Raw genomic sequence first — 13,406 nt, 5'->3', positions numbered from 1 at the left:
TATCTTATTTAAACCACAACAAGTGCCTCCCGTTACTATGTCCAGTCTAGAGAGGAGAGCATTGCTTGAAGTCAGGGCACCAGGACCAGCTCAGAGCTAAGTGGCAAGGGCAAGAACTGAACCCATTTCCTTACGTTTGGAGAGCACGTGCCCTTTACTCCCGTACTCTCCAGTCTGTGTTCCGCAAACAAGCTGTCCTGTCAAGCCTCATCAATGTCACTGTGGTGCACTAACAGGCTGTGAAGACAAACAGCCATCTATGTGTAAAATAAACAAGCCCCGACATGAGGACGAAGGTGCTAATGGAGACACAAGTGACCGATTTGCTTGTGGTAACTGACAGGCTGGAGAGGGAGCTCAAAAAGGCTTTGGTCCTTTGGGAGATGGCGTAGTTAAGAGGGGCTCCTGTGCATAGCCCAGGACCTAGACCCCAAGGGCTCAACAGGAAGCTCCCAGCAGGCAGTCCCAGTGTTTTGACAGCCAGGTGATAAACAGAAGTATCGATTTCAGAGAAACATCCCCGGTCTTTAGGCCTTCTTTCCAAACACATGTCCTCACATAGCTCAGCCATCAAAGTCAAAAGTGACAGCTCCTGAGCAGATGAGTGCTGGCCAGCCGCCAGCCCACTCCCAGGCAGGCCACAGAAACTCCAAAGGCACTGGCACAGTGGGCTTGAGGAACTGGGATGTGCGGGCGTTGGGGAGAAGGGAAGGGCTGTTCCATGAGAAGTGTGCTTCTCAGGGAGGGGGATGCAGGCTGAGGGGCTTGAGCAGAGGACCAAATAGACGCTCCAAGCCTATGTTCCAGTCACCATGCTGAGGTGTCTGTCCTGCTCTCAGAAATCTAGACCAGCCCCACGGGGCTATTGAGCTCTTGAAACATTCTGTTCTAAATTGAGATGGGCTGTAACACTCAGACTTTTATAATATACTTCAAAGGCTTATTGTGGGGAAAAAAAAATCAGTGGTGCCAAATAATTGCTCTAATAAATTTTCAGTTCTGATTACATGTTGAAACGATAATATCTTGGATGTATTTTGTTAAATAAAATATCCCCATTAATTCCACCTGTTTCTTTTTACTAGTTTTTTTTTTAATGTGGCTCCTAAAAAATCAAAAATGAGAAGCACGGCTTGCGGTTATGTTTCTGTTGGACAATGCTGCTCTAATGGATCCAAAGTAAAATGATCCACTGGATCCCAAGTGGAAAACACGTGCACACAGCTCTTATCAAAATACAAATGAATAAAATCAACAAAGGGTGGGTTTATTTCACCCTGTGTTTTCTTGTGTTTCTTCTTTCTTCTCCCTTCTTCCTCCTCCTCTTAGTTCTTTCTCCTTCCCTCCCTCCCTCCCTCCCTCCCTCCCTTCCTCTGTCCCCCCTCCCTTCCTTTCTTTGTATACTCTTGTCCAGGAACTCACTCTGTAGACCAGGCTGGCTGAAAACTCAGAGCTCTGCCTGCCTCTGCTTCCTGAGTGTTAGAATGAGAGATGTGCTCCTTCATGTCCTGCTTGCTATGTATTTTCGAAAGGGTTCTTTTTAAAATTGTCTATTTTATTATTGTGTGTGTGCATGGTGGTATGTATGTGGGGCATGGATGCCAGATGTGAGTGTGGCAGCCAGGGACAACTTTTGGCATCTGTTCTCACTTTTCACCTTTATGTAGGTTCTGGGGATCAAACTCAGGCCACCAGGCCAGCACTTGGCTGAGTACCTTTGCTCACTGAGCCCTTTCACTGGCCCTCAAGCGAACTCTTTCTCTTTAAAATAGTTTCCATGACCAAAAAGGAAGAATCATTGGATAATAAACGATTTAAATTAACCTGAAAATTTTAACTCGTATTATAGAAAAAAATGTTAATGCGTGAGATATTGTTATAAAAATAAAATGATTTAACAGGGCATGCCTTTAATCCCAGTACTTGGGAGACAGAGACAGGTGGATATCTGTGAGTTTGAGGCCAGCCTCATCTATGTAGTGAGATCCTAGACAGTTGGGACTATGGAAAGAGAGAGAGAAAGAGAGAGAGAGAGAGAGAGAGAGAGAGAGAGACAGAGAGAGAGAATCTTGACTCAAAAAACAAACCAACCAATCAACCAACCAACCAAATAAATAGTTTACAAATCTAGTAGACAATGAAAAGAAAGATCATGATTGGAATATAATTATTACACACAGATGTCTGTGTGTATTTAAAAAAAATGAAGATGAGACAGGAGAGGTAACTCAGTCAATAAAGTTCTTGCTTCAAAATAACAAGGGCCTGAGAATCATCCACAGAATCCACATAAGAATGCCAGGCACTGTGCAACACTGAGTCTGAAGCCCAGCACTGAGGAGGCAGAGCAGGAGGACCCCCGGGGTCACCAGACAGGTGCTCTATCCTAATTTCTGAGCTCCAGGCCAATAACAGACCTGGTGGCAATGGAAACAAGGTGCCCCCAAGGATGGCGCTGGGGCTATCCTCTGGCCTTCATACGCACGCACACATATGTGTACTAACACACATAAGTATGCACACGAGTGCTTGTGCATACACAACAAACACACACATTCATTTAAAAACTGAGGCTGGGTGTCCTGGTGTGCACCTATAATCCCAGCACTTGGGAGGTGATGCAGGATGACTGAGAGCTCAAAGCTACTCTAGGGCATATGGAGAAACTCTGTCTCAAAGGAAGAATGGTGGAGGGCTGACTGCTCAGGGGTTAGTGCACGTACTGCTTTCCAGAGGACCAGAGTTTGGCTAACAATCACCTGTAACTCCAGCTCCGGTGCATCTGGCACCTTCCTCTGACCTCTGCACCCATACACCAGTGTCATACACACACACACACACACACAGAGAGAGAGAGAGAGACAGAGACAGAGAGAGAGACAGAGACAGAGAGAGACAGAGACAGAGAGAGAGACAGAGAGAGAGACAGGGAGGAGAGAGATACACACATATTCACACAAAATAAAAATAAATAAAACCACACCAAAAAAAGAGAGACTATTTTGAGGCCAGGCACTGCATTCAACAGCAGCATTTAGGAAGCTGAGGTAAGAGGATCAGAAGTTCAAGGTTAGGCTGGGATACATCACGAAGTTTTATCTCAAAAAAATTAAAGATATGTGTATATATATGTATGTATGTACACGCACACATATAATCCTATTTTCTGGAATTCCAGGCTCATTCTAGAACACTCCAGAACTGCTAGGCAGAACCAATAAAACAGCCACCCAGTACTGTCATGTTCTGTAAACCATCTTGGTATCCAGACATGACAGATAAAATCAGTCATGTCTTCCACTGAGGCACTTCCACATACTCCATACTCCCATACTCCCATACTCCAGGACCGTGTCTGCTTCCAACCCCACTCTCCAGAATTCAGACTCTGCCCTCCCATCCCCCACCACCTTTGTTCTGAGGACACTGAACTAAAGAGCAAAAGCTGTCTGGCCTGGAAGGTGTATGTCCCAAAACTAGAGTTACAGGTCCTGCTTGACCAGCACTGACAGCCTGGTCCCAAGCAACCACAGCACCAACAAGTCCAGTGAGGGGAAAACCAAGATGTCATCCGGAGGCTGCCTCCTCCTCAGCTGTCCTAAGGGAGAACCCACTTCCTGTCTTACTAAGCTTCCAAAGGCTGCCACTCAGTTTGGGATCCTTCTAGTCTTCAAAGCCAGCAGTAAGTGGTTAGTTCCACCCTTTCACATCATCTCACACTCTCTTCCTCCTCTTCCTCCCTCCCCCACTTTAAGAAGTTTGTGGAGATGGTGGGTCCACTTGGAAGATGAGGTCAACCACCCTACTTTAAGGTCAGATATGAATGGTCTTGATTCCTGGGCCCTTAATTCATTGTTTGCCATGTTACAATGCACTACTCCCAGGTCTCAGGGATGAGGAAGTGGATATCATTAGGGGCAGACTATTCTGCCCCTCACACTTTGATTTGAGCCAAATTGAGAGAAAGTGGGAGAGGGCAGAGTCAACCAGTCTCCGCATTTGGAGAAAGAAAACTGGTTAAAAATGGGGGGTAGGGGGCTGGAGAGATGGCTCAGCCATTAAAGGCTAGGCTCACAACCAAAAAAAAGGGGGGGGGTGGCTAGGGGGAGGACCCGGGGGAGAAAGGGTTTGCTAATGAAAACCACATGGGTTGGGGATGAAGTGTTCGTACCCATGTCAAAAATGACCACAGTATTACAAGTTCACAGCATTACAACTCGAGAAGTTACATGAACACAACAGAGTGCTTGCAGAAGCAAGCTGCGGTGTACATCGCCATACCCTGGGGGAACCTTCCAGGGGTTGGGACTGGCTGGATCCTTCTAGATCAGGCTGATGGGTTGCCTGGCCTGTGCCCAGCTAGACAACGTGGAGTTTGTTTCACCCACACAAGGAGGTACAGGGGTGTCCTCCCCCTGCATGGTGCTAATCCTGCATCAGAGTTATGCAGAGAATGGTCTATGCATCACAGACTAGCCTTCTTTTGACTTCTAGAAGACAGACCAGGTGTCCCTATAAATGCTACCATTCTTCTCTAACACAGTCTCCCCACGGATTCCTGGGGCCTTTGATGGAAAATGTTAGGATGCTTCCCTATCCTGTTATTCTACCCAGAGCTTTTTTGTTTGTTTTGTTTTTGATATTTTGGTTGTTTGGGGGGGTTGTTTGTTTGTTTTTTAATCAGGTCTCTATAGTTCTGGCTGTTGTTCTTCTTATTAAATAGACTGGCCTCAGACTCACAGAGATTCTCCTGCCTCTGCCTCTTGAGTGCTGGGATTAAAGATGTGAGCCACTATGTCTAGCACATAGCATAGTATTATGTATGAAGGACTGAGAGAGAGTGGAGAAGCCCGCCATTTGTCTAGCTCACCGCTTAGGGTCTTGCTCATGGAGGTGATAATCAACAGTCCCTCTATATTCGATGCTTTTCTCATCCTGACAACTTAAACGGTTTGCTTTTGCTTACAGTTGGGGGGATATGGTCTACCAAGGTGGGGACGGGATGGTTTGCTGGCAGTTCATGATAAATGGGAAACAGAGTGCTCCGTCTGAGTTAGATATGGCACACCCGTCAGACCACCACCACACCCTACCCATCCCTGCCCAGTGACGCACTTTCTCCAGTCTCGGCCCTACCTCTTAAAGATTCCATAATTTCTCAAAAACAGTTCCACCAGCCTATGAAAAACATTTCATACTCAAATCATAACACCCCTCAAATTCTTCTCTTGGCTCCATTTGACTTTACTACATCTTTCGTCTTAGATGGTAAGAAATGTTTCTCTCATTGGTCTATCGTCAATCCATCTACATAGAATCTGGCTATCTTAAACAACTCTCTCTCTCTCTCTGTGTGTGTGTGTGTGTGTGTGTGTGTGTGTGTGTGTGTGTGTGTGGTGTGCACAGGCTCATAATTACATAAGAGGGTAGAATTGTGAGCACTGTCCTCACTGAACTCCAGAAAAGCTGGGGACTTGGGGGCTGTTTTGCAGGAAATGCTACCTGCACAGTGTTTGCCCACAGGGACTCTTTCTCAGGGATTCAGCGATCATTCTTTGTGATGGCGATATCCATTCCATCCATCCCCAAGAGATAGCTCTCCAAACTCTCAGAGAGAGCTGCGGTAGAGGGCAGAGATCTTCATGCTGTGAACCCTGAGGCCTCCTATGGCTCTGTGTCCGCAGGCAACCCTCCCATCCCCGGCCCCCAGCCCGGTCATCATTCTGAGACAGAGCCCTTAGAGGGCCTGCAGACACCTGGCTTCATCCAGTATAAGAAAACAAAGCTGGGGAATTACCCATCTGTCGCCATCCTGGCGGCCACATGTCCTGTATCTGTGGCTGAGCCAGAGACAAACATGTGGCCTCCAGGTACAGGACTGCTTGAGTCAAGGGTTTCAGGTCACACTGGGGAATCATTTTGCAAACAAATGCCACGGGTCTCCTCTCACACTGGACAGCATGCAAGGTCGGTGTCAGCAGATCTGACCCTAAAAATAGGCCCTCTGAGCTGCTCTGGAGGGTTAGTGTAAGGCTGCCACACACCCTTCGGACTGGTACCTCTTAGCCCAGCCAGGCACTTGGGGCACACAGGTAAGGCCCTCGAATGGGAAGACTGTTGCCTACGGGGTTTAGCCAAGCGTTCTTTAAGAAAATGGCTGTGGGGATGGGAAATCTTACTTCCACAGTTTCTAAAGCTGTAGAGAACATCCTTTTAGTACGAAAGGCTCCTTGCTATCCCAGCATTCATTAGAGGCAACACTGAATGGCTTTCTCGTTTCTTATCTCTAAATTATGAATTTCTGTGATGATTTCTAAGGGATAACCTAATGGGTTAAAGCTCTTGGGTCCTATCTGAGCCTTTGGATGCTCTGTATGGTATTTCATATCTTGGAGCAGGGGAAATAGAGGCATCAGATTCCCTTGGATCATGTGTAGGGCAGCACAAATTACAAACGGTACTCAAGGCTCCAGTGTCCTGGCAATCTTAAGCCTCATTCAAAGTAAGATACTCTTTAAAGAATTTTCCAATCTTGAGGGGAACATGGGCTGGGGATGGAAGCACCCCAGTAGAGATGAGGAGGCTGGGTGATGGAGAGATGGAGCTATTCGCCTATGACAGCACCATATGAGGAAGGAAGGGAGAGGATATCCCGTACCTCAGACCAGGCTCTCCCATTAGATCCAGTGCTCTTGTCCCGTGTCCCCAGTAGTCACTGGTAGGCTTGGAATTCAATAGCTGTTGGGACTACTAGGCACTGACAGTTCAGAAGCTGAAAGTACCCTGAGAAGGGGACATGAGGGTCGCGTGTGAAGAGGCCACCAGCCCCTGGGGGACCCTCATGTGTCACGTTCTTTGTGCTGCTTTGCTATTTCCATGGCCGCCCCTCCTTGTTCTCACTGTGTGGGTCCGATGGACAATTTAGAAGATGACATTTAGTGGCAGCAGGACTGGAGGGGCTTCTGAGGGAGTACTCTGGGCATGGAGAAGGTAGGAGTTCAGAGGAGAATTAGGGAAGGCCAGGCAGCACTAAAGCTACCTCAGGAGCTAAGGCAGGTCTGCTAAGGAGCAGAGGAGAGGTGATGGTCTCTCACCATCAGTGGGTCAGATGTCTTGGCTGAGGGTGTTTCAGGCCTGGGGTAACAGCTGGGCTGGAGATAGCACTGGGATCCGTGTGAAGGTAGACTTCGTGTGCCTGACTACTTTCTATCCCATGATAAAGAGCAGAGGGCTGTGCTAAGGCCAAAGGCTGAACTTTGGGCTTTGATTTGTTTGCTTTCTTCCTAAACTACGAGACTTAGCAGCTTGTACTTGGGGACAGGACGGGGCTCCTTTCAGCAGCCACAGGACTTTTTCAAGTGTTTCCTTGTGCCCAGTACCCTACTGTTGCTGTTGTCTGTTTTTGATTTGGGGGTTTTGAGACAGTGTCTCTCATGATGTAGCCCAAGCTGACCTGGAACTCACTATGTAGTCCAGTCTAGCCTCAAACCTATGACAGTCATCTTGCCTCAGCCTCTCTAGTGCTGGGATTATAGGCAGATACCACCATACCTGCCTCCCAAAACAGTTTCGTGAGCTTTCCTTTTAAGGATTAATACACTTTCTTCCCCCTTTTCAGATGGGGAAACTGAGGCATAGGTTAATTAGGTCACAGGGCTTAGGCAGTGGTGGAGACTGGAGCCCAGTGTGCCTCAGAGCCTGACGGTAACAACTTTGGGGCCTGGTACCCTGAAGGCTTAGGCGGCAGCTGGGGCCTCTCACTTGGCTGCTCTGTTCTGTTCTGTTCTGTTCTGAGCCCTACCCAGGGATGTGTGGGCCTGGAAAGAGCAGGAGCAGGAGCTAGGCTAGGGGATGCTACCACATTTGTCCCCTACTTGACTCCAGAGCAGATGATGTTTAATTTCTGTTTGAGTGACTCTTGATGGTCCCTTGCCTTCCATGTCCACAGTAAAGAGCTGGTGAGGGCTTCTGGAAGCCTGGTAAGTCTGGCAAAAATAAACTGTCTCAGAAAACCTCACTTGTACTTCACACAGGAACCGATGAATCCTGCCACCCACAAGCAGATGCCGAGGCCTGTCGGTGCCTGTATCTTCTTCTGTCACTGCCCCATATCATCTTCTGCCCAGGCCACACCTCCCTACTATCTCTCTCTCCTTGGCTTAGAACACCACTCACCTCCCTTCTTCACCCAAGTCCCTGCTCTGTAGAATGTTCTTCAAGTTGATATGGTAGGAGCTAAGATGATCTCATTTAAATCCCCATCCTGATACATTGTCCCCATTTACATGTGAGGATGCCAGATACTAGGTACATAAGACTCCCAGGCCCCAGAGCATGTGGCAAACTTTTTACAATACCAGGAGAGGAGCACAGAGAATCGAAAGGCAGGTTTGGGGAGATGACTCAGTGGATAAAGTTCTTGCTGCACAAACATGAAGACCAGGGTTCAAATCCCAGCTGCCTATAATCCCAGCACTAGGGAGGCAGAGACAGGGGATCCTGAGAGTAGGCTGGCTGGCTAGACTAGCTGCAATTCATGAGCTCTGGTTTGGCAAGAGACCCTGACTCAGAAAATAAATAGAAAGTGACCAGAGATGACCAGTGTGTCTTTGGGCTGCCACACAGATGCACATGTACATGTACCTGAGCACACGTGTGCCCACATGCACACATATGTTTAAAACAAAACAAAACAAAACAAAACAAGATGCCCAGGCTTAGCCACATGAGCTCATGCTCTAACCAGGAGCTTGCTGGACCAAGTCCCCATTGTACCCTACTTGCTAACCTGCCGGCATCTTTCTTTCTTTTCCTTTTTTTTTTTTTTTGTTTTTTTTTTTTTGTTTGTTTGTTTGTTTTTCGAGACAGGGTTTCTCTGTGTAGCCCTGGCTGTCCTGGCACTCACTTTGTAGACCAGGCTGGCCTTGAACTCAGAAATCCGCCTGCCTCTGCCTCCCGAGTGCTGGGATTAAAGGCGTGCGCCACCACGCCCGGCTTTCTTTTCCTTTTTTTTCTTTCCTTCTTTTTTCTTTTCTTTTGCGTTTTTTTGAGATAGGGTTTCTCTGGGTAGCCCTGGGTGTCCTCACAGAGATCTGCCTGCTTCTGCCTCCAAGTGCTGGGGTTTAAAGGCATGGGACACCAGGCCTAGCTAGTATCATTTTTCCTAACTTCACTGTCCCTCATTTTTCTTCGTGTGTAATGTGGTGCACTTGTGTCTCATGCAGGAAGTTTTAAGAGCAGACATTCCCTGAGAATACAATAAATGAAACCATGAAACCCCCTGTATATTTATTCCTTGGAGTCTGGCCAGGCCTGTTATTTCTCTGAGGACTTAAGTGGTGGTTTTAGGAGACAGCAGCCTTGGCCCTGAGCCTTGCTAAGGTCCTTAGCCTTCCCAGTGTGGCATTTGAAAAGCAGACCTAGTGAGGAAAAAACAATCTGGATGGGAAATTGAGGGAGCTCACATTGTAGGCTACAACCTCCCCTCACCCCCCAGCACAAACCATCCTTTACCCTTTTCCACATAAGGCTTGTTCTGAGGTGACACTCTGTGGGAAATGATTCTTGAAAGAGTTTGCCATGCTGGGAAACTGCCTGCAGCATTCCCACACATCTCAAGAGGAGGCAGAGGCCCAGCTACTCAGGAACCACAACTGGTCTGGTGAGGTGTCTGTGAGCGTCATGGACCTTGTCTCCCTCGACAGAGCTCCCCCTCTGTCCTTGGGCAATGTCCTTCTGGGCTGTCTCTCTTGTCTGAGAGGGAAGCTGAGCGTGGGCCTTCAGCCCCCTCACAACTCCAGGAGGTCCACCTCTGCCAGGCCAAGATTGGGAAAATCAATTAGGAGCCCCTAAGTTACCACCCAAAGCACTGGGAACCATTCGAAGAGTTAATCAAATGAGTTCATGACATTAACACCATCCGAGAAGTAATATTAAATTTCCTCTTAAACCAAGGCTTCTCTGTTTTTTTTTTAATAAAAGGATTTTATATTATTTCACATAATTACCTCCTGTTAACATACTTGCCAGAATCCAAAAGGAAAAAAAATCTGTTAAATTTGGATTACCTCTGGTACATTAAGAAGTAAATTATAAGCAACAACAACAACAAAAATTCCTGGGTTTTCTTGTCCAAGTTTTAATTTAAAAAAAAACCCCACAGATTTTATGTTGTGGTTGGGCTCATTTTGGTAGATTTAACATGCATAAAGACAAGCAATGACTTGAGGCAAATTGAAAATATGTATATACTTATGTATGGACACTCGCGCCAAATCCCAAATCCAGCAGTAGGCATTGTTCAGCTAACAGAGTCATTATGTGACAGTGTTCCCACTCGCTCCACTCAGAGAACATTCTAGACCCAACTCGGACAGGGTTGAGGAAGAACTGAGCTGTACATTGTATTTAAATTGGAACTAACTCTCCCCCTGAACACAAATATCCACAGGTTTCTCTGAAAAGAGGGCAGAAGGTTTTCAAAAAAGTGTGCGCATATATGTGTCTATGTGTGTGTGTGTGTGTGTGTGCATGAGCACACATGCGTGCATGCTGGCTCTCCTGCGCTATCACTCTTCCCCTCAGTCCTCTGAGACATGATCTCTTATTGACCTGGAGCTGGGCCTGTAGCCAGCCAGCTCCAGCAATCTTCCTGTCTCTGCCCTCCCACAGCGCTGGGGTGACAAGCTCACCCATACGGTCATACGGTCATACTCAGCTTTGTTCACGGGGCCTGAAAAAACTCACGGTTTTTCAGCAGAACTAATTTTCTCCCATCCCAAAAGCAGGTTAAAAAAAAAATCATAAGCCAAATTAGGTCAAAGATTTCTAAGATGCCAGAGATATTTGTATCCTGGCCTGTCCAGCCCATGCCCAGTCCTCTCTCACGCTGGCCTGGCGGGCCTTGTCCTGTGTTTGATATATGACACATATGTAACTTGAAAGGTTAAGTCACAGAGAAAATGGTGCTGCTTTCCCTCACTGATGACCCCAGAGTGTCCTTGAGGTCACTGGCTCAGCCTGATCCAAGTCCAGGTTAAAGGGAAGTGCAGGGCCCTTGCTCTGTCACTAGGGGTGGGAGTGGGAAGGGGGCTGCCCTCTGCCCCTGCAGGCAGAGGAGGAAGGAATTTCCCTCAGGATGCTTTTACCCCAGAGCTACACCCCTGCACAGCCTCTTACAAGGTCTTGTGCTTGCTCACCGGACTTCCTTTGTCCTAAAGACACTATGCCAGCCTTGGGGCTCCTACAGACCGGAACCCCATGGCTTCCCAGCAAGCACAGCCTAGAATGATTCCACAGAAGCTAAGCCTGATTGCTGCCCTGGAGGCCTGTAGGATAGATAACACACAGCTGCTCCAGGGCCCCCAGGAAGGCAGCCCTAGCTTTCAGGGTAAGCACCTTCTACATACATGATGACTCGAAAGCAGATTTGGGGGGATGTCCCCCTCTGTGTGCTGATGTCACGCACACATATCAGAGACCCTGAGAAGATGGTACTTACAAAGAAAACAAAACCAGACATAATTTCATTATGCTACAACAAGCACACAGCCAGTGTCAATCATATATCTTTCTAGACACACAGAATCACCACGTACATATTGCTTTATAACCTTCTGCTCTCTTCTCTTCAACAACCTTCTCCATGCCCACCACTATCACCTCCTCCGCCTCCTCCCCCCTCCTGAGGTTGGGTCCCACCCTAGACCCCAAGGTAGCTTGAAGCCTGCTATGTAGACCAGACTGGTCTCAAACTCTCAGAGATCCTCCTGCTTCTGCCTCCCATGTGCTGGGATTAAGTGAACCATGATGTGTTCTTTTCTCTTTAATTTCCTCAAGCCAGCACAAACATGTCTGTAAGGCTGGGTCATGAGAGAGCTAACATAGCTACAGGGTTCTCCAAGGTGACATTGGGAAGCCTCTATCTCAGTGGTACATGAATGTCTCTAGCTTGGAAAATCTTTACATGTTAGCTTGAGGCTCCAGGCCTTTCCCTACCTATCCACCAGTGGGCCACGACTCTGCTTAAGAGCACATTGGCTCTTGTTGCTCCGCGCCACCATTTTCAGGGTGGGGGACCTGCAGTTGGTTTCTTGTGCTGCAGGAGAAAACTGCGGCAAAAGAACTTCAGGTTTTGATCTGATTTCAAAACTGTAACTTTAACCCTGTCATAGCGTCTTATACCGGCAATTCCAGCACTTGGGAGGCTGAGGCAGGGGGACTGCTCAAAGTTTAAAGCTTGTCTAGTCTATATAGTGACTTCTAGGCCAACCAGGTCTCTATATTGATGTCCTGTCTCAAAAACAAAACAAAGCCAATAGTTTCCAAGCCTGTGCTGGCTCTCTGGCTAGATGACTTAGCAGGTAAAAGCCCTCGCTGGCAAACCCCGGGACCTGGACCTCATCCCCCAGGACCCACATGCTGTCCTCTGACAACACAAGCACACATCCATGCAATATTGCATGTACACATATGCACACACACATATGTACACATGCACACACATATCCATGCAGGTGTGCATGCAGGATCTGGGTGTGCTCATACACATGCACACACATTCACAGATCCACATGTACACCTATACACACTCAAGTGCACACATGTACATATCCATGCAGATATACACATACATACACCAGTACATGCACTCATGCATGTAATAAAACCATTTTCTGATATATTAAGAACCAGCAAGATGGCTCAGTAGGCAAAAATACTTGCTGCCAAGTCCGAGTTCAGTCACCAGAACCCAAATGGCGCAAGAGAACCAACTTCTAGTATTTGTCCTCTGACCTTTGCACGCGTGCTGTGCGTACTAAGTACACGTGTACTATGAAATGCACCCCCCCAAAGTAAATAAAATTTGAAAACATAAATATCAATAAACAATATTTTAAAAATCTGGATTGCATTCACACACGGAATGACAGTTTGCTGTCCCAAATCAGAGGGGGCACTGACTCTATTTAGTGTACCACAGTCCCCACTACTCCCTAACATCTCTTCCTTACCTCTAATAGTCAAGTTATTGTTTGTTCTTTAGTATCCAACTAATTCCTTCCACTATGCTAGTTATGTCATCGACCTGTCCCCTTTGTGAAGGAGCCGGAGTTGGCTTCTGTTTCTCTGAGAAGGATGCTCTCCCAGGCCAAGAAGGCTTCAGAGCTGGTGTTTGATTCCTCGGGTCCAAATCTTTAAGGATGAAGCTGTAACAGGATTCTGGAAGCCTGTCTTGACAGCCTGCCCAGATCTCATTATGACATTTAGCCCGTGATTGATATGGTGTGTCATGGAGACCTTGGCAGTTAATCTCTGGGTTGAATCTATGGAAACCAAACAGAGCAGATCTGTCTTCCCCTTTTGGCTGTGATCTGGGACACAGATTCTCCCTGCCTCTAGAAGAA

The sequence above is a fragment of the Mus caroli genome, unplaced genomic scaffold, assembly GCF_978045245.1.
Source record: "Mus caroli unplaced genomic scaffold, Mus_caroli_1 scaffold_12, whole genome shotgun sequence".
Lineage (NCBI taxonomy): Eukaryota > Metazoa > Chordata > Mammalia > Rodentia > Muridae > Mus > Mus caroli.
Note: the sequence above shows the minus strand (reverse complement) of the source record.